This window comes from Vidua macroura, chromosome 15, assembly GCF_024509145.1.
Source record: "Vidua macroura isolate BioBank_ID:100142 chromosome 15, ASM2450914v1, whole genome shotgun sequence".
NCBI lineage: Eukaryota > Metazoa > Chordata > Aves > Passeriformes > Viduidae > Vidua > Vidua macroura.
Genome location: NC_071585.1, coordinates 6,844,639 through 6,865,044, shown reverse-complemented (window position 1 = coordinate 6,865,044; position 20,406 = coordinate 6,844,639).

Here is a 20,406-nt window from a genome sequence, read left to right as displayed (position 1 = left end):
GGTGTGGGTGTTAAATGAAATGTGAAATGGCTCAGAATGTCTCCACTGACTTTGGACAGCAGGTTTGTTACTGGGCCCAGACAAGGCTCTGCACAAGGCTGAACTCTGGGGTAAAACAGGGGGTTCAGGGGGGATATGGGGTGGGCAGCTGGGGAAGGCTGTACCTCCCTAGTGCCTCAGCAGTGGGGAAAGGCAGAGGGCACCGTGAGGACGGGAGTTTGGGATAAAAGGAGGCTGCACCCACTGAAACCCCGAGAGAGAAAACCCCTGGGTGTGTGCCCCAGTGGGCTCTCTCCCTTTATTTGAATGGTTGAAAGACTCCTCTGTCTCCTTTTTGGACATAAACCTCCAGCATTTGTGGATTTTCCTGACAATGGTGAGTCTGAATGTTTGAGTGGCACTTTGAAGAAAATGTTGTTAAGTCTGAAGATGAGTTCTGCAAAGTATAACTGATATAGTATAAGCTGCTTGATGGAATTAGAATTTGAAGGAGCTGTGGTACTGTGCATGAGCACTTGAAGTGCTCTTGCAAGCTTCTGGAAGCACCACAGGTGCTCCAGCAAAGTCCTGTGCTGAGAATGGCACATACTCATTCCCCAGGTAGCTGCACATTGCAGATTACCCAAACCAAAAAAGAGCTCCTCTCTGTCAGCTTAGTTGTTTTCTCCTCTAGTCTTGCCACAGTGGAGATTTTAATGAGGCAACAGAAATTTTTGAAATCCTGATTTGCAACGTGAAAGGTGCAATGCCAAATCTTGTTTGGCTTTAAAAGTCGTCTGAGTTGCTTTTTGTGAAACTGCCTCTCTAATGCTCTGTAGTTCAGTGCAGTAATGTAGCTCTGCTAGCTTTGCTTCAGCTCTGTGCCATGAAGAAAAAACCTAAAAATAATGAAGAGCATGACTGTAGGCATAGCACTTATACTGCATGTCTGCCATGTGGTGTTAGTGTCTGCAGCAGGAATTCTACAACTTTTTACACAGTTACAATTAGATGTAGACAAGACCACACTGACTTCTCTCCCCTGTCTTCTGCCTTGCAAATTTTTTTTTCTTCTATGCTAGAACATCCTTAGGAGCCGTGCATTTCATGCAGTTGGGCTCTGTGCAGCCCATCCCTCGTTAGGCAGCGGGGCACAGAGGCACAAGCACCCCTCCAACAGCCCTCTGTTGCCGATTGCTGCAGCACTCTGTAACCAAGAGCTCAGCTATTGTAGGCATACCTGAGCTTGCTGGAGCTGCCCTTTGTTTCAGTCTAGGGACTGATAATTACTCCTGTGGGCCAAGCCTTTTACTTTTGTAGCTTGATTGAAACCAGTCATTTATTGAGGTAAAATCGTCAGACTTTCTGCAGTGTTTACAGATAAGCTTTCTGTGTGACAGTCATTTAGTCTAACCAGCCATCCATATATTAAAGATACTGCACATTTTCCCTTTTTATGTTCAGACAATTCAGCTGCTGATTTCAGTTGGATTAAATGTCAATTTATAGTTCACTCTCCTAACTTCTGCTTGGAGCTGTGCCTGTGCTAGTGTTTTTATTGTTTTTTGGCTGTTGCAAATTACTGGTCAAAAACTTATTAATAAAGTGAACTAAATACCTTTATGTCTACTTTATTGTGAATCCCTTTTTCTTATCACTGCATAAAAGTATATACTACTGCCTCATGAGGTTTTTCAAATATTAGTGGTTTAGAACCTACTGATAGTTGCTTTATCAGTTATTCACAAAGTATTAGCTAGAGTTCATTTACAGAAATACAAATATTTTATTGCCAAGTTTTCCTAGTAACTAAATATCCAAAGTCTGAGAGTGCTTTAGTGTTTGTGAAAGGAGAAGAAAGCTGGGATGGAATTCCTGCGAGCACTCTCCTATAGTGAGATGGTTGTTATGTGCCAGGGGTTAACTGAATCATTTCTGGGTAATCGAGAGCGTTTGGGTGATTTTGTATCCTAAGAAATTGAAATGAATGTTTTTGATGGTACTAATTTAAAATTGGATGAAAGCTAACCATTGATAAGAGTCTTGCTGTGACCTAGAAGTAAAAAAATGTGCAAGGAGAATTCAATGAGTAGAGATCTTTGGGAACTGTTTTGCTCATCTTGGTGAGCTTTGTGCAGGGCATTACCTATTATCACTCCCTCTGCCATCTAGGGTTCTTGCTCCCTTTAAAGAGAGTGCATTCAAAAGACTTTATACCTTTTCAGACTTTCTTTTGTAAAAGAAACAGGCAGTAGTTCAGATTTTGACATTTCAGAACTCTAGCCTTTATTATTCAAATAATTCCAAATGATTTGTAGGAGTATCAGTCTTTGTGCCTCGTGGCAGTCAGATAATGTGTGGCTCTGAGGGTTATGGGCCTGACTATTTTGCTTGACTACATGTCATCTTCTAGGTTTACCTGGATTAGAATTGCTTAAATCCATAGTTTAAATTCTGTAAATTATGAGTCTGTACAGACTTTTAAGATCATGTGATACATGACACGGAGACTCCAGGGTGTTAATGGTACTTTATGAGGAAATTGACTTTTTGGATCAGTTTCTTTGACCTTTGCACAGCATTTTCTTTAGCAGCATGTTTGGTAGATACCTGAGACATGGCGCTTCTGCTGGTAGGGCTGGTCTTGAGGGTCATAAGTTTGAGAACACTTCACAAAGTGGGGAGTTACATTGATTTAAATTGGCAGTAATTGTTCTTGATATATCTCACTAAGACTCAAATCCTTTGCTTTCTTGACACTTCAGGATCAAGTTTTGTACAGTCCTTGGCTGATGCTTTTTGCTTTTATTGCTGTTGTGCCAGCAGTTTCATAACACCCTTTCATGTTTCATCATTCTGCTGGATCTTTGTGGGAGTTCTTCTTGCTGCAGTCCCAGGTTTGAAATCTGTGTAGTGATACACAGTTGCACACAGAGATTCATTTTTATACCAGTTTAAAAAGTTTTTAATCTGTCTTTGCCATTGTCTTTATTGTAACTAAAACACTCCTAGCTTTTTTTGCTACTTTGGCTCGTATAGATTTGAATTAGAACAATAACTAACCTGTTTGGGTTAGGTGACAGTTCATAAGCAAGTAGATTACTGCTTGAATCCTAGCTTCAATGATCAGTCTCCCTTTGCTGTGCTATGGAGAGGTGAGAACTAAGAATTAGCAAAAGGACATGATAGGAGGTGCAGTGAGAATTTGAACTACAGGCTGTTACCTTTTGCCCTTAGATGTGTCTACTTTGTTTTGGTTGGTGTGGTTTTGTTTCCATTTTTTTTTTTTTTTCTGTGCTTCAGTTTTATGCCCAGTGCTTATTGTGTATGATTGCAGGGGATTCCTAAACCCTATTCCCTTCCAGCCAAAACTGGCCCTTTCCCTGGTAAGGACTTGGCCTATGAAATGATCAATTTGACAGAATTTTGCATTATCAAACAATTGTTTAAGAGTGGGATTTTTTTCAGGCAGCATTCAACATTGAAGTTAACTCAAAAACCAATATCAAGTTGTAAATTTTACAGCAACATTTTAAAAACCAACCAAGCCCACCAAACCACCTATTTATATAGACTTTTGGGGTTGTCTTTGTTAAAGCTGACAGGTTTGTGTGCTCTTGTGTGCACTGACTTTACATGGAATGAAGTGTGGATTAATAGCATAATTCTGCATCAGAAAGTAGGCTTGGAGCAGAACTGAGGAGGAAAAAGTGTTTGGAACAAAAAAATCTATATGTAGTCTATATATATTTAGATGAATAGATAATCCCAACTCAATATGTGGAAATTCAGGGCGTTAAAATGAACAGCATCTGGTCTGGAGGAAAAAATGAAATCAAATGAATCAGGGACATGGTGAACCTTCAATTATTTAAGCTCCTCCAGTGGTAGTGCTCTGTAATTGCTTTCCTTTTCTGTAAATGTTTCACAGCTGTGGAGTTTCCAAGTGAAGAGCTAAAGTGCTGGCTATTGTACAAAAATTAGGGCCAATTTCTGCCTGCCTTGATCTCTGGTAAAATCTCATCAGGTCTGCGTGTCCCTATCTTGTGCTCTCTGCAGTCAATTACACCTGTGCCAAGTGGTTGTGAATTGCTATTATTTATGAGCTGATGGAGCTCTATCTTGCATTGTGCCCAGTACACAGGACCACAAAGATCAGCACATAGTCCAGGATTGAGCCCACTTTTCTTACAGCCTAAGGACATGTACTTGAAAACAAAGACCTGTCAAAAAATACATGAAAACAGCAAGAACTTCGGGCAGCTGTCTAAAAGACTCAACCTCTGAAAAAGCCCGGGGGAAGTGAAGCCAGCTGCAGGTTGCTTTGCTTTCACTGGACACTTGTGGGATGCAGTGTGGACCAGCCTGCTTGGGGGTTGCTTGGTCAGCCAGGCTCTGCAGGGAGCTGAACTCCTTCCCTTACAGGACTTGAGTGTAACTGAGCTCCTTTCATATGTCTTTGGAGTGTTAAATATAGGAAATCTTAGTTTTTGTTTCATTCATTTTCACTAAGTGGTCTGGAATGTCAGCAGTAGCTTTCTTCTGCATTGTTTAAGAGTGGGATTTCTTTCAGCCAGCATTCACAATGAAGGTAACCCAAAAAGCACTTTTATTCTGATTGTGTGTTGACAGCCACCATTTTGAGAAATAATATTTGAGAAATAAGAAGATAATTTGGAGCCTTAATGAAATTAGAAGAAATGTATGATCTGTCTGATTTCCCTTATGCCTCTGTAGATTTTTAAGCATTTCATCTAAGCATGGAAAAGTTCCAGGATTTCTGTTTCCCCCTGCCTGTGCACCCTCAGGCCCACGTTTTGAACCAGTCTGATCCAAGCAGTGTCCAGTGTCCCCTGTGGGATGGAGCAGTGCTTACAGCAGTTGCATCAGGTGTTGTGAGTTTGCCAGGGAGGTGATTGATGCAGAGAGAAGTTCCAGATGTCGTGAGAGAGATGGAAAAGTGCATCACTTAGAGAAAGCAAGATGGGAGGGAGAGACATCTTTCTTCCATATGGTTCCTGGCCTAAAGAGCACAAAATTGTGCCTGCTTTTGGGAGAGGCATGTTGTAGTACTTGCATGAGGATTTTTTTAGTTTTACTCTTTCAGCTAATATAGATTTACATTTTTCTGAGGGGATGACTCTGGAGGATGTGTGTCACTAGGGGCTGGTTACACTTCAGCAGTAAGCAGCATGGATTTTGCTGGAATTACTCGAATGTGTATGTAAATATATGTAAAACTGTGCTGATCAAAGCAGGATCTGCCACAAAATGTGACATAAAGATTGGCTTTGCATAACTCATACCACTGTGGTGATAACGTGGCATTTGACTATTTGTGCTGTGTGTTCTTTTACTTACCCTTATAATTTCTTTAACTTTGTGGGGTTTTTTTTTGATTTTGTGGGGTTTTATTCATTTGTTTTGGGGTTTTTTTTGAAAGGTGAATAGGTGCTGTTATTCATGATTTTGAATGTTCTGAGTTGCTGGTCCCTTTGATTTTTGAAATACTGCTTTTGCTCTGGTGCCAGTTTAGTCAGTAAGCTGTAGAAAAATCCAACCTAACAACTGTACAGAGAACTTAAAATACTATTGAATTGTTTAAGTTCTTTAAACAGCTTTTTTTTTTTCTTTAAATGCATCTCACTGGTGCTACAAATAAAATTGAATTAGTTGTAATTTACCACCTCTGCCCTATGGTAGAATGAGCTAAAAAGCTTTACATAATTAAGTAATTTGGAATTTAACTAACTTGTTTATTTAAACAGAGTGTATTTTTCAGAGAAATCCATAGTCTACTTTGTAAATTCTTTTCAGATCTTTTTATTTTTATTGACTTTGATTAGCCAGCTAATTTGTACTAAATCAATGAGTGTGAATCTGATAGTTCATTTTGAACCTTTAGCATGGAAGGCTGAAACAAAGAAGGGATTAGTGAGTGTTTTGCTGACATTCCAATCTATTTTAAGTGAATGCAAGCTTTCTAATAAATATTTAATGGATAGTTGTTTGTGGTTTAATAGAATTAGATAATTCTATTAGAATCCTGTTTGGAGATTTACATGTACCATACATCACTGCTGAGGACATGGTTAATAATTTAGGCTAAGTGACTAGTAATTAGAAACACAGAGTAAGCAGGGGTGTTTTTTCTGTCATCCAAGGATTTAGGTGGGTGTTTGCTATGCAACTGCAGCTCAATTCTTAGGTTCTCTTTCATACAGGAGAACTCATTTGGCAAATTTGGGACAAGCCTCAAATGTGATAACAAAGCATGAGGCCCCTGGGTTTATTTAATATCTTATCCTCTGAGTTAATGAGTTGGAAAATAGTCCACTGTTTATCTACAGTAGATTGAGCAGATGTTGCCAATTCAATTTTATGGAATGTAATCTCTGAGAGATTGTCTTCTGCCCATTGCTTTTTCATGGTTTGAATCTCTGCTGTCCTCGGCTTCAAGAGAACATTTCCCACACTGGTCATGGCGTTGTCAAAAGATTAGTGCAGCAGAACTTGGTAAAAGTTAATTATCGTGGGGAGGCTTTGCAAAGAGAGGCTTTGGAAAGTTCTATGAGAATGAGTGAAATTTAAGTTGTAAATGGAATGGAAAAAGCATTTGAGAAAACACTGAGGAAAGTTAGAATTAAATATTAAATACTGCCACTTACATCAGCTGAAGTTTTCAGGTGAAGCTTTAGAAATGGTTATAGAGGAATCTCTATGGACTCTTAATTCAGGGTTAGTACAAACAGCTGTTCACAGCTGCAGTAGGAGACTGCTTGCTGTTTAGACCTGATCTCAGGGAGTGGGGTTTGGCAGGGAAGATGTTCTCATCTCCTGCAGCAGTCTTGGCATGTGAGGACAATTGGGATGCATAGCTGAGTGAAGGGACCATGCCCAGCAAGCTCTGCATCCCAGCCATCCCTCGGTCAGTGAGATGAGGAGGTTGTTACTCATCTCCTGTACTGTGCAGAAGGTGAGCTCTTGGTCTGTCCTCTGGTTATTCACATTGTAATATCACCTTTGTGCATCTCCTGGACTACAGAGTAGTCAGGGACATCTATACAAGCCGTGTGGGAGATGCTGACCATATTCCCTGAGGCATTTGTTCTCACGTTCATGTGTGTCTGTGAATACTGGAGAGCCAGAACTGGTGTTTTCAAGTTGACCCAGCATTTCAGCTCCAGTACTGTTTACTTCATTCAGTGTACCTTCTAAATGGTGTAGAGCAGCAGGAGCACTGTTGTGCTTGTTAAGAGTTTTGTCTTTAAAGCCTGGGTTACTTTAAGATTCACTTTTGTAAGCAGGAGAGTTCAAGAGGCCATAGTACTGCAGAGTCAGCTTGCTGCCACTTCCCTTTTGTTCTTACCAGCTGTAGATGTGTGTTACATACCTGATAGACATAATTTGCAGAATTCTTCTTTGAAGAACATTGATTTTGTGAGGCTGTGTAGTTGGGATTGTAGAGAGAGAGAGTTTGATAAAGGCTAAAAAGTTATCCTTCCAAGAAATGTCATCCTTCCAAAATTCAGTTCTCTTTTTAATTGAAGGTGAACTAGTTGATGAGTGTGACTAAGTATGCAGATTTGAGGAGTATCATGTAATTGTTTAGTTATACAGTAGTGTCAGGAACTGTGCAAAGAGGAGAATTTCACAGGAATCTTCAACTTAGACATGGCTGGAAAATGAGGAAGGAATGTAGAGGTATGAAATAATGTGAGCATTTTTTGTTTGTTTGTTTGATTTTTTTTCTTTGCCTCATCATCCTTTTCACTTCTCAAAGGTTACTCCACAGCTCAGTTAATACTGCTGTGTAGTAAAACTGGCTTGAACAGGAGCTGGGCTCTGCTCTGGACACTGCCAGGCTCAGAACTGGACCTCTTGGGGTTTGAAGGTGATTTCATTCTTGACAATTGCAGAGTCAGTTCTATGGAATTCCTGTCATTCCTTGAGTTAAATCTGCCTAAGCTGAGGCCTAATCTGGCCTTTAATTTTAGTGTCTGCAAGGAAACCTTCCTAAAGTGCTCTGGGCAGGTTCTGAGGCATCGCTGCTAACGCTGAACTCGCTGTACAGCGAGGTTAATAGGCCCTGCACTGGCAGGAAAGGTAGGATTAAAATTCTTTTTTTGATATGCTTTTTCTTAAGCTTCTCTTAGATTTTTTTAGTCCTAGCATGGATAAAAGAATATCTTCACCCTGGTTCCTTTGCTCATTTGAAGTTTGCTCTGTTCCAGTTGTATCTCTTATGAGGTAGTGATACATATTGTGTTCTCCAGAGAGCAGTTCCATTACTGTGAGCTGTTAGTTCCACTCAATATTCACTCCTTGGAAACAATGGTTTGATGGGCTGGGACATGGATTGTTATATTAAGCAAGAAAATAACTTGAACTGCTCCTGTAATTACTCTGCATGCAGTCAGTCTCGGGATTTCTGGCAAGCTCACCTTCATTTCTACAAATATAATGTTACGGTACTTAGCATTTCTGTAACATGGCATTACACCTTCAAATTGTTTTCTAGTTATTAACTAATTAATCTCATAACACCCCTGTAAGGTATATCTGTTTGTTTCTGCTTGGGTGACTGTGTGGAGGATAATAATATGTGGCTTGAATATTAACAGAGTAGTGTATTGCATTTGTAGTTGGTGCTTTGTTTTGAGGTTTTGTTTTGGTTTAACCCTGTCTGGCAGCCACTCTCTTGCTTTCCCTCAGCAGGATGGAGGAGAGAATCAGAAAGGTAAGAGTGAGAGACCTTGTAGCTTGAGATAAAAGCAATTTAATAGATAAAGCAAAACTTAACAAACTATAAAGTAAAATAGAGGATTAATCTCATGTAAAGGTGACATGAAGAAGACAAGTGCCACAAAACTGAATGTCATTCCCCTTCCTTCTTTGCCCTGGTTTTATTGCTGGCTATGATGCCATGTCTCTGGAACACCCCTGTGGCCAGCTGGGGTCAGCAGTCCCAAGAAAATTAACTCTTTCCTCACCAAAACCAGTACAGATTTGGAATTCAGTTACATGTTTTCCCCCTCTCAGCATCCTTGCCTCCAATATGGAATATTGACTTGTCTGACCCTAAAGGCTGAACAGAAATGTGCTGTCACACAAGTGGGTAGTCCTGCAGGAATCAGACTGCCACAGCTGTGAAAGGAAATACTTTTCAAGAAAACAGAACTCTCACAAAATCTCCCTCTTCCTCAAAGGAAGAAAAACAAAGAAACCCAAAATCAAGCCAAACTGAAACCTGACCAATTAAAACATTAAAAAAAATTACCCTCCAAAAACCAAACCAACAGCCCCACCCTCCCAAACTACAACGTACTCAATCTTTGGATGTAGAAAGCACTTTATTTTGTGGGTGTGTTAAGTTCTTCTGTATGTTTAGCAGGAATCTGATGTTTCCCTGACCTCGCTCCTAAAATTAGATAGTAATTTTTCAGCTTTGTCCAATTTGGGTGTTTTCTAAATCTGATTCTTTGCCTTCTGTATGTTTGTACAGTACCTTGTGCAGTAAAAAGATACTTTCAGATAGGCATTTGGGTTGTTGTTATAAGAACCTGACTGAAAACAGTGTGATGGTTTTTTGTTTTCTTTTTTAGAGTTTGTATGAAGCAGCACCATTTGTCCTGTCACTGAAAGAAGAAAACAGAGGCACTTGGTGGAACTATAAAGAATTATATATTAACCATGGAGGACAAACAGGGAAGAGGAAGAGTAGGGTGCCCTGGCAGCTGTGTTGATTATCAAAGAATACCTGTTCTGGCAGATAAGCTGCAAGTAGAGTTGCCAAGGTAGTTTGAGTCATGATAAGCATCATTAGACAGTTCTCTCCAAGGTTTTGGCTAGGTCACTGACTAACTGTGAATTTGGGTCAAGGACCTGACTGGGTAAAGTAGCCTCATTTATCAGCTGCCATGGCTGAGATAACAGTCATCAGTCCATTTGACTAGCTGAGGAGGGAACAACTTATTTTGGTTTAGTAATGATTTGAGAGCCTCATCAATAAAATCACCAATACTCTTCAGTGCTGTAATCTGTCCATGTCTCAGTAGCCAGCATGATTTCTTGGCAGCAGAGAGAAGGGGGAACCAAGTGGAGAAACTGGTTGTGTTTCCTCTCATTTCCTCTGAGACTGCACCTTGGAATCTCAGGACTAATTCACCAAGGTTATCCAAGTTGGGATTCTCTTATTCTACAAAGCAGCTCTATCTTGTTGCATAGGAATAGTTGAAACCTATATAAGGCAGGAATATTCTCTGGTTTTGCGCAGAAATTGTTCCTAGAGCACTGATTGTGCTCTTCCTCCTTATTATGTTTAATTATAACAAAATAGCTTTCTTAAACTATTCCCAGCTCACGATGACAGAGGCAAGCATTTACGTAGGCCAGATCAGCAGGGCAGGGTGTTTTGCTGCACAGTTGTGAAACTCTCAAACCAGGTAACATCTGGCCACCTTGGAGGGCAGGCAGAGCAAATCTGCATTTCCTTGTGTGTAATTTGCCATGGTAGCCTGCCTGCAGCCCTGTTGAGCTGCAACTGCAGACAGAGAAACACTTGGGTTGATTTGAGCTAATTGAGTTGATCAAGTGTTGACGATTAGCTCAATTTGTGCAGTCCCACTTGTCTTTACTCAGAGCAGAAGCAGTGCTGGCAAATGAATTACCTCATCAGAGCTCTTGTCACCTATAGACAGTAGAGGCATGCATTGTTTCTGTAGTGTGAGACTGATTGACAGGCTTTTGAAAAAAGTTGGTTCCTTTCAAAATTTGACAGACCCTGAGAAGTGATTTATTTTTCACTCACTGCAGAGAGTTTTCTCTTCTGTAGGCTGCTGTTGCCCCAGATGTAGAACTTATACAGCAATAGCTGAGTAGCTGCTGTACACTGTCTGTTGGGCAGGTGTTTGGAGTTCAACCTATGTTAATATTAGATTTTCATCTATGTTAATTCTATATAAATGCATTTTTTTCATTCATGCCCCACTTGCCACTCTACAAAGAAATCAGTAAAAAAAATCTTCATGTTTGCAGGGCGATTTTTTCTCTTAGCTGATACACAGTAAGGAAGTGAGAAGCACTTCACAGATGTTATAAGCTTTACAACACCCCGAAGTGTAGGTGTTGGGAGAACTGAGACAAAGAAGGGTTAATTGTTTTGCTTTACAGTATGCAGAAAGATGAAGTTTGGAATGGAAATAGGAAGAAGTTACATTTTACACTGAGTCCTGGGGTGTTGGCCTTCATCCATTCATTTCCTAACTGAGACTACTGTGTTCCTATGTCTGTCTTAACACATACAAGGTCTTCCTAACATAGTTTTAGGTAACTAAAAGGACCAAAAATTAAATGTCATTAATATAATTTTGATTTTAAATTACTATTTAACATAATTAAATAAAATACTTGTTTAGCACTGGAGAAAAGGAGGTTTTCTAAACTCTAGTAGGTCAAACCCAGAAATGACAAAATACCAGAGAAATTTTCTTCCCAAACTCCTGCTTGTTAGCTGTGTTGCATTCATCTGAGAAGAATGCTGCAAGAGTGTTTGCTTGTACCAAGTGGAGGGCCTTGGGCTGCCGTAGAGCAAGCAGGTGCTCCCTGTATCCTCTTCTCCCTTGGCTAACTTGATATTAAAAGAGCTTGGAATGCAGCTGTAGGAGTGCAGAAACACATATTCTCAAGTGATTTTATTTTTGTTTGGGTCTTTTCATGTGGGTTATGGCTGTTGATGTCAATACAAGCTTGATTACAATATTTGGAACTTGAGAGTTGTCTTGCAGTCAGCACCAATGGAACAAGGATTCTTTTCCCAAGGCACCTTTGAATGCCCTTCCTTGAGGATTCATAACATTTTTGCAGTGCAAGTGTTTCAAGTCATCATTGTTGCATATACCCTAAGGTTTGGTCTATATATAAAACTGAAGTGATGATTTTTAGCTTGTACCTATAAATGGAACAGATACGGAAATAGTTTTTAAAAAATTAAATAAAATTACTTGGTAAGTTTTGGTAATGTGCACAAGGCTACATTTTGTGCTCTGTATTTATGATGGAAAGTGTTTCGATGCCTTGATCTATACTTTTTCTACATAGTGGTATTTTAGGGGGGAACAAATCTTGTATGTATATGGGAGTAAATGTTGCCTTTATGCAGATCAGCTCCTTTTCCTGGTAAAAGTTGAAATTTTTAAGGAAGAGTTATAGAACTCAGCTTAAAATCCATGATCTGAAGTTTAAAATTTGGCCCCAAAAATTGCTTTCAGTGAAAACTGTTTGTCAGAAAAGCAAAACCATTTGTCAAGTGGCCTGTTTCACATATTTCTTTATAACATGGAAGAAGAAAAGAAAAAGCTTTCTCTCCCTTTTCTCCAAATGCTTCTATGGAAAATAAAATTATTTTGAAGTCTCATGAGAGCTGACATTTTGTTGATTCACATTTCCCTTCTGCTAACTGCTTTTCCCATGTTACAAATATTTAAACACCTTGTGCATTGTGGGAGAAATAGTCTGTACATTTTAATTTGTCAGCTAAATATTTTGCTTCTTCCCCAGTTATCCACCTCCAAAAAGGATAAAAATGCCCAGAATAATAATTCTCCCTTGTCTACTGCTGCTTTTCCTCTTCTGTCTCTGATCTCCAAACAGTTCTACCTCAACATTTACGGGTAGTACTCTTCCTTAATCTTTTCAAGTTCATTGTATCTGGAAAACATTTTTCTTATTTCTTTCACTTTTTGCATTTGACAGCATTCAGTGCAAAGTCAGTACAGCCATTTATTTCTCCTTTATGTCAGTGAGCTCTCTGTGGGTTTCTCTACGTATCTTTGATGTGCTGGCTTAGGATACAGAAATATTTAGAAAAAAATAGAACACAGGGATTTTGAAAATGAAGAACCCCTGCCAGGAGGACTCAAGGGTGAATGTAATACAGAAAAGTACCTCTAACTCTACTTTAACAAACGAATGAATAAATAAAAAAAGGTCCAGCCAATCAAACTCTGGCAAAACTACAAATTGTCTCTGTCCTTTTAAAGCAAATATAAACTCCCTCTCAAAGGAGCAGATGGGTTTGCTTTGTATGGAGATTTTTATTTTCTTACTAGTATGTGCAGCTGTTTCTCAAAAGATGTGGTTTCTTTTAATGAAGCAGTACTTCAGAGGTAGAGTGAGATGCAGTGCATGTGAAAGTTTGGGGGATTTAATTATTTGCAATTTATGTGCCTATTGGATATTTGCATCCAGATATGTTTCTCTAAGAAGAGTCAGCCCCAAGCTGAATCACAGCTTTTCAGTAACTGTTGTGCTCTGCCACATCAAGAGGAGAGGGGACAGGAGGAGCAGGGACAGTTGTGCTCACTCTGAGAAGATGGGGGAAGCCTAAAGGGTTGGCCTGGCCTGTTGGACTGCTGCAGGAGAGTGGGAGGAGTGGAGGTGTCCCATGAGCCCTGCCTCATGCTGTAACCCTGAAGTGGCAGCACTGATGAGCATCTTACGGGGTGCTGGTTCAGGAGCAGGATCTGGGGTCTTATTTCTGATGCTCTTTGGCCCCAGGGAAGATGTTTATTTTGCCTTTTGAACATCCAGGTTCTGGCTGCCAGTGTTATGCTGGAAGTGAACAAGTTGGGAAACAGCTCAGGTTTGTGAGAGGAAATTGGGAGCACATTTTCCTCTGGATTGAGCTCTGCTGCAGGGCTTTGTGCCTGCAGAATGGGTCACCCCAGCTGTCCTGCTCTTGTGACATGTACCTGGTCACTCTGTGCAGGAATAACTGAAGAAGACATTCAAAACAGGCAAAAAGCTTTGCACAGATGATGGTCATCTATTTCTGGGGGCCTTTTGTGGGAAATTCTGTATTGCCTTCTTGTGGTGCTTGTGCAACACTCCAGAGAGCTCCAGGCACAGAGCCCGTCCAGAAAAGAGGAAAAAAGTACCATTTTGTGTTTATTAAATAAAAACTGATTCTTATGAACAGTGTTTATTATGAAATAATCACATAATATTTCACCTAAATTTGATCTTTTTATGCCTTAGAGGTGGTAATCTCTTTTCTTTTTTTTTTTTTTTTTTTTTTTTGTTACTGTGGAACAAACATAATGTTTGTACTGTGGAACAAACAAACCAGGCTTTAACAGCATGGGACTGTCTGCTCTGGGAGGAGCACTGGCTTGCATTGTGCCTGTGCCCAGTCAATATTCTATTATTGCACGTTAAGTGGTTTGCTACAGTATCCTGTGTGCAGGGTATTAGAAAGGATCTTATCTAATTTCCTAAGCAATAATGGTATAAACAGTATGCATTTTTTATTATTAATAAACAAACTGTTGCCTTTGCTGAGTTAATGTTTCTTTTATATACAGTTAGCACCCAGGAGACTGACTCATAAATCAGCAAAATTAAATGTAAAGTGCAAAGTTTTGGAAAACTAGAATTTATCGTAGACCCAGAGTCTTTGACTCTACCTGCAGATAAACTTTAACTTGCTTAATGTAGGCACACAGTTTGTGGTGATTGGGATGGGGCTGGGCCCAGCCTCATCCCCATGGGCACAGCTGTGAGAAGCAGTGAGCAGCACTGACAGCAATGAGCCATGGAGTGCCCAGGGGCACTGAGCAACCACCAAAGGGAGCAGAGGGCACACAGGGGCACTGCATCAACAGGAGGGTATCAAAGGTTGGGATGAAGGACAAGAAGGGCAGGTGCTTGCAGCCTTCTGATGGGGTGTGGTGTTCCTCTGTATGGGCAGGTGCCTGAAGCCTTCTGAAGTAGTAAAGTGTTACTGTGTATGGGCTGAGGCCTTCTGAAATTGTATAATGATGCTCTATGTATTGTGGCTGCCTCAGCTGCAACATATGCTGTGACAGCTTAATGTTTTTTTTATTTGACTGCTGTGTTCTTTAATGATTCTAGCTGATTAGAAAGAAGTCCAACCCCAGACCTTATTAACCTGTGAAAAATAAGAACACTAAAATGGAGTGAGAGGAAAATAAAATACATATTTTTATATTGAGTGTTTTCTGTTGCTTTGAAGTTTGGTTCCATTTCTATTTAGATGGCCCATAAAATTACCTTTTTGATAGCTTTCTCATACTCCATAGTAGAGTTTTTGTTTATGGGAGTAGTGTGTATTACTTTAAAACTCATATTTATAAAGTTGTTTGACTACTCTTTTCCAATATAAGGACATACTGTGAAAAATATATTTCACTTGTGTTTTTATTAATTCAGCTGAGGTATGTGTTTTGTTCTCTACAGCTAGTGTTTCACATCAGAGGAATCAAGAGATGTGAAAGTTAAGTTGTTAATGTCAACACAGATATTTCTTGGATTTTTTTACCAGGGGCCCAGGTAAGGGACTCCCAGTCTTCCAAACCTCAAGTTTTCTAACACCTTACCTTGTAGCTTCACTGAGGTTAAATGTTTTGGTTTTTTCTCCACTTTGCGTTATCCTACCCAATTTTCAACATTACTGCTAGAAGTGGGAAGGCACTTGGAGCTTTTTGCAGTTGTCTGTTTTGTGACAAATCATGGTTAAGTTTTAGTTAATCTAAATAATGGATTTGCAGTGAAAAATCACATTTGTATTTACAGTATGGAAACAATATATGCTATTAACTTGCAGGTAAAATAATAAAAACTTGCTTTTGATGTGTGGTTTTTGGAACTAAGTAATTTTCATGTCAAAAATGCCCTTAGTGAGCTGGTGTAAATCACACCTTCACTTTTCAGAGCAGTAATTTGGTTTGAAAGGATGTGTGGGTCTGCAAGACAAGTGAAGGTAAGCTGCTGAGTTTTACAGGATTTTGTTCTTGGTTTACAAGTGGCATGAACAGTTCAATCCAGCCTTTATGCTTTAATAGTAAAAGCAAATAGAAAAAAGGCTAAATATATATGAGAATCAAGGGCTTTTTGGCACCTCAAAGAAATGCCAGTAGAGGCTGCAGATATGTCAGAAATCAAACCTACAAAACAAAGGCTGACCTTAGCTTGGGATATCTTAAGTTGGCATTCTTTTCCTGGAAAAATACAGAGAACCTGCTATTAAAAGAAGAAATTTTTATCATATCTACCTTTATGGCAAAAAGCTTTAGTCCATTGAAAACCTGGACTCATTCTCTAATGAGTTCCTGGAGGCTAATCCTAAAGCTATTTCAGATGAGTAAGCGTCATGCTGACGAGGTCCCAGGGAAGGGCTGTCTGTGTGCAGCACCAGAATGTGCAGAGGTTTTCTGTCAGCCTTCTGGAACTCCAAATGCATCGATGTGGGATGCAGGACTGCAGTGCCTTGAGCTGCTGGTCCAGTGCTCTCTGCCCAATGCAGCCTCTTCATCCTAAAACAAAAGAACCCCCAAACCAAAGCCAAGCAAAACAACTTCAGAAAATTCTGCAAAACTATGGTAAATGTCTTGTTTTAAAACTGCACCAAGCCAAAGGTTTCAAATAAGCAGAGCTGTGTTCTGTAGAAAGGAAGGAGCTGCAGCCAGCTGTGTTTATCAGCTCAGGGGTGCGTGGTTACCATGGCCCACAGGACAGGGTGCAATGCTGTGTGCTCAGTTAATCACTGTACAAAATGCCTTAGCAGTTGCCCAGCCTGCAGGCCTGGAGCACAGTCTTGGGCAAACAGGATCTTCAAAAGCAACAGGGCTGAGATTCTGAGGGTGGGTGGCCAGAAGGGAAGTCCTGTGCTGAAAGGCCATTGCTCACTTGAGTGCACAATATGTTAACTACATCTGGATTTAGCATAATCATCCTTGACTAATATGGAGAGAAGGGAGAGGGTTTAAATGCTGAATAAATAAATCACTTAATTTCATGTTATCAGAGAGGAACAGATGGTCAGTTTAGTGTATTTTCTGACTGCTTATGTTTTCAGGAGATCAACACTGGTTCTTGTGCAGCAGGTTTCCCAGTGTCAGTAATTCATATGTGTGTACATCAAGTAACTTTTTGCTCTTATCTTTGAGGTGTGCCTTGCTAATACCCTTTTAGGCAACTAAAGGGTCTCAACATCATCAGAAATGAGTCTTTTATATCAGTTTGCCTTTTCCTTGTATATTTATTGTTATTACTAAAGGTAAGAAAAGTTATTACTAAAGGTAAGAAATGACTCAGGATAGGATACCATATCAGAAGAGCTGGATGACTGCCTATCCTGTCATATGGGTATTGTACTGTATAAAATATTTCCATATCTCTTCATTTTTGCTCTTTGGAATGGTCCTGTAATTTTCTGCCAGCCTCTGAGAAATGCTTTCCTTGAGAGTTATCTCAGATCCAGAGTTCAGTGCCTGCAGCACCTGTGTTAGTTGGCCTGGCCTGCTGTTGCTGTAGCTCTTGCCATCCCATGAGGAATTGTATGTGGAAATTAGGTGTAGGAGTGTTTCAGCTTACTTTAATGGTCGTTGCCTAAATGCAGGGAAGAGGAGCAAACTCCTTCTGTAGTATTTCATTTATTAAGAGAACATAAAGAGCAAAAGGGCAAGTCTCCATTCTGAAACCACACTGACAGAAAGCATGTTTGTCACTGTCTTCTCAAGTAGTGATAAATAGTTCTCTGTTACCTATAATTTCTTAAAAGTAACACCTTTAGCACTTCCCTGTGTGTATACAGTAAAAGAAAATGCAGCAACAAATGCTTGAACCCTAATAATAAGGCATGTCCAAACTCTGAATCCAGGATACATTTATATAATGAGGTTGATTTCTAAATTTCTGTTTTCTTCTGGTAACCCTTTATTTCTCTGCCTTATCTTGGTTAAAACAAAAATAAAATCCTCTTTTGCTGATGGCTTGTGGGCAGGAATGAGGGCTACTATCATGTGGTCAACCACTTGTCAGCATCCTTAATTTCCACATTCTTGCACTCTGCTTTGTAATCATGGCACTGAAGATCGGGGTCCTGCTATTCAGGGCTGCTGGGCTTTATATGAAAGTGATGGTTAGAGATGATCTCTGTTTTCTGTCGTGCCTGGTGTTTGGAGACAATAGCAGAAGCAGGAGAGTATCAATTTCTGTCATGTAATTGGATTAGTGATCAGTTTACATGACAGAGCAGGCTCTTCATTGAATTAACTTGAAAAGGGATTATATCAATAAATAGCAGGAAGAGGAAGGGCATGTTAGCTACTATTTGTTACAAATATTTCTTCAAACATCTTGTTCAATATCTTTATTCTTTACAGAGGGTCAGAAAATTACTATCCACAATTAAGTCAGGTTTGCTATAAGTTTTTATTGTAAGAAGTAGTTGACTTCTGGATTATATCCAAATGGGAGGAGAGGGGAATGCTGTGGTGGTGGTTGGTTTTTCCCCCTTTAAATTTTCTGTATAACCGGCAGCTTTGAATCTGCTCACTTGCAAAACACCAAAACGGGGAAAAAACCCTGCAAAACATACAAGATGCTGCTTTGAGTCACACAATGATTTTGAAAGGGGAAAGGCAGGTGAGTTGTCTGTGTTTTGATGGGAATGTGTTGGAAGGAGACCTACTGAATAAGAGCTAATACCTCAATGAATCCACAAGGACCTGAAGTGACTGAAGACCTCAGTGGAAGATGTCACTCCCATGAAAAGGATAGACCTCTGTGGGATTTACATTTCTCCTTGCTTTGGTGAGGAGCTTTCCTGAAGGTAGAAGAATCACAGATGCCAAAAATACAGTTACGAAGCATTTGCAACATTCTGGACTCTTTCAGGAGTCTCCAAGTCTTCTTTCAATAAATTCAATTTTGACTGAAAATCTGCATGCAATTTGAATGCGATTGAATATGTTTCAGGGCTCAAGCAGCGTGCCTTCCATCCAAAACAAAAGGGAGATGAATTTCAATTAGATGTTCCCATTATAATCTGTCTCCACCTGTAGTTTTCATCAAAATTGTTGAGAAGTGCAATATAATGAATGGCCAGGATTTGCCCACTAGCAGCAGTGTGCCCATTATCTTAGTTTAAAAAAAGGTGTGTGAGTGTATATTGGCTTCTCATAGCGAATTATTTAATTGTGACAGGTAGTTTGTATGGGATTTGAAAGAAGATCTATGTATTTTGTGCATGTAATGCATACAGTGGTTTATGTTCTTTCATTGCCATGATAATACAGGTTACTAACTAGAACTGATAAAGCTGATGTTTCCAGAGATGTATTGTGATGTTGGCAGAGTAGAGTCAGTAGTTGCTTTAAAATGTGTTTTATAGGGGTGTTTTGTTCTGAACTTGATCTTTATGGATTTTTTTTTGTGCCTGCCCTCAAGGCCAATGTGAGAGCAGCAGTATTAGTTCAGTCCATCCATGGGTCAGCAGCAGCCCCCCTGCCAGCCCCCTGAAGCTCTCCTGCCTTACTGTAGCTGTTGCAATGCAGGGATGTTGTGAGGCCCTGAAATGAATTTCCCTCCTGCCCCTTAATACACACTATTCCTGCAATTGGAGGGTATCTACTCTGCACAGCTGATGAAATAGGTTAAATGTCCATCTTTCCTCGCTGATTCATACAAAGAAGTTGTCATGCCGACATGGATAGCTTTTTTGCTCAAGCAGTAACTTACACTTGTGTTTTAGGCAATACCAATTTCAAAGCCATGTTAAAATTGTCTTGGCTTCTTAGGATGGCAGTTTTGTTCTTTTTTTCTTTGTGACAGTACTGTGATGTTTAAAAACTTTAATTATACTTGGAGTGGTTACTTCTGTGCATGTCTTTTCCCTGAGAACAATTTTAGAGGTGTAGCTTACCCTATCAAGTTGGTTTAGGACTATATAGTGTATCAATATTGTTCATCTGCTGTATCATGTGGTTTAGACAGTTTTAGGTGTGTTACTTCTTTGTATTACAAGGGACAGAGCACTTCCACAAGGGAAAAGTGAATTTATGAGTACTGTGCTGCTGTTGATCAGGCTGGTGTATCCGGATTAGCTGTAATGCTAAAGAACAAAGGTGAGTGTAGCTGTGGTTCAGTGCTGAAAAGAGGAGGATAAAATATGGAGTTGAACAGTAAGCATGGGAAGGGAGGTGTTTTGATGAGGTTAATGAAGTGTTCCCTGTTCAGAGAGACTTGACAGAGCTCCCAGGAGTTTGGTCGTTTCTGATTTCTTTTTAGAGAGATGGGGAGAATTAAATGGAAGATGCAAATTCTTGTACTTCAAATAAGAATTTGTGTGTCTTTGGAGTGCCATATGACATTTGTGCGTGAGACTAAATCAAATCACTAATATGTGAGTGAGTGCTTGGCTTTTGGTGTGATTTAGTTTTGATGTGCCTTAAACGTGTGAAGATGGAATTGGTCCTCTGCTGCTGAACAACTTGGCATCTGCTAATTTAAATCATCTTCAGTACTTTCATTGTGGGTCTCAAGAAAGCTGCACATCTCTGTATTTGATATGAATAATAAAGTGTTTGCTCTGAGCTGCTGCTGCGAGGACACCAGCCTTTCTCT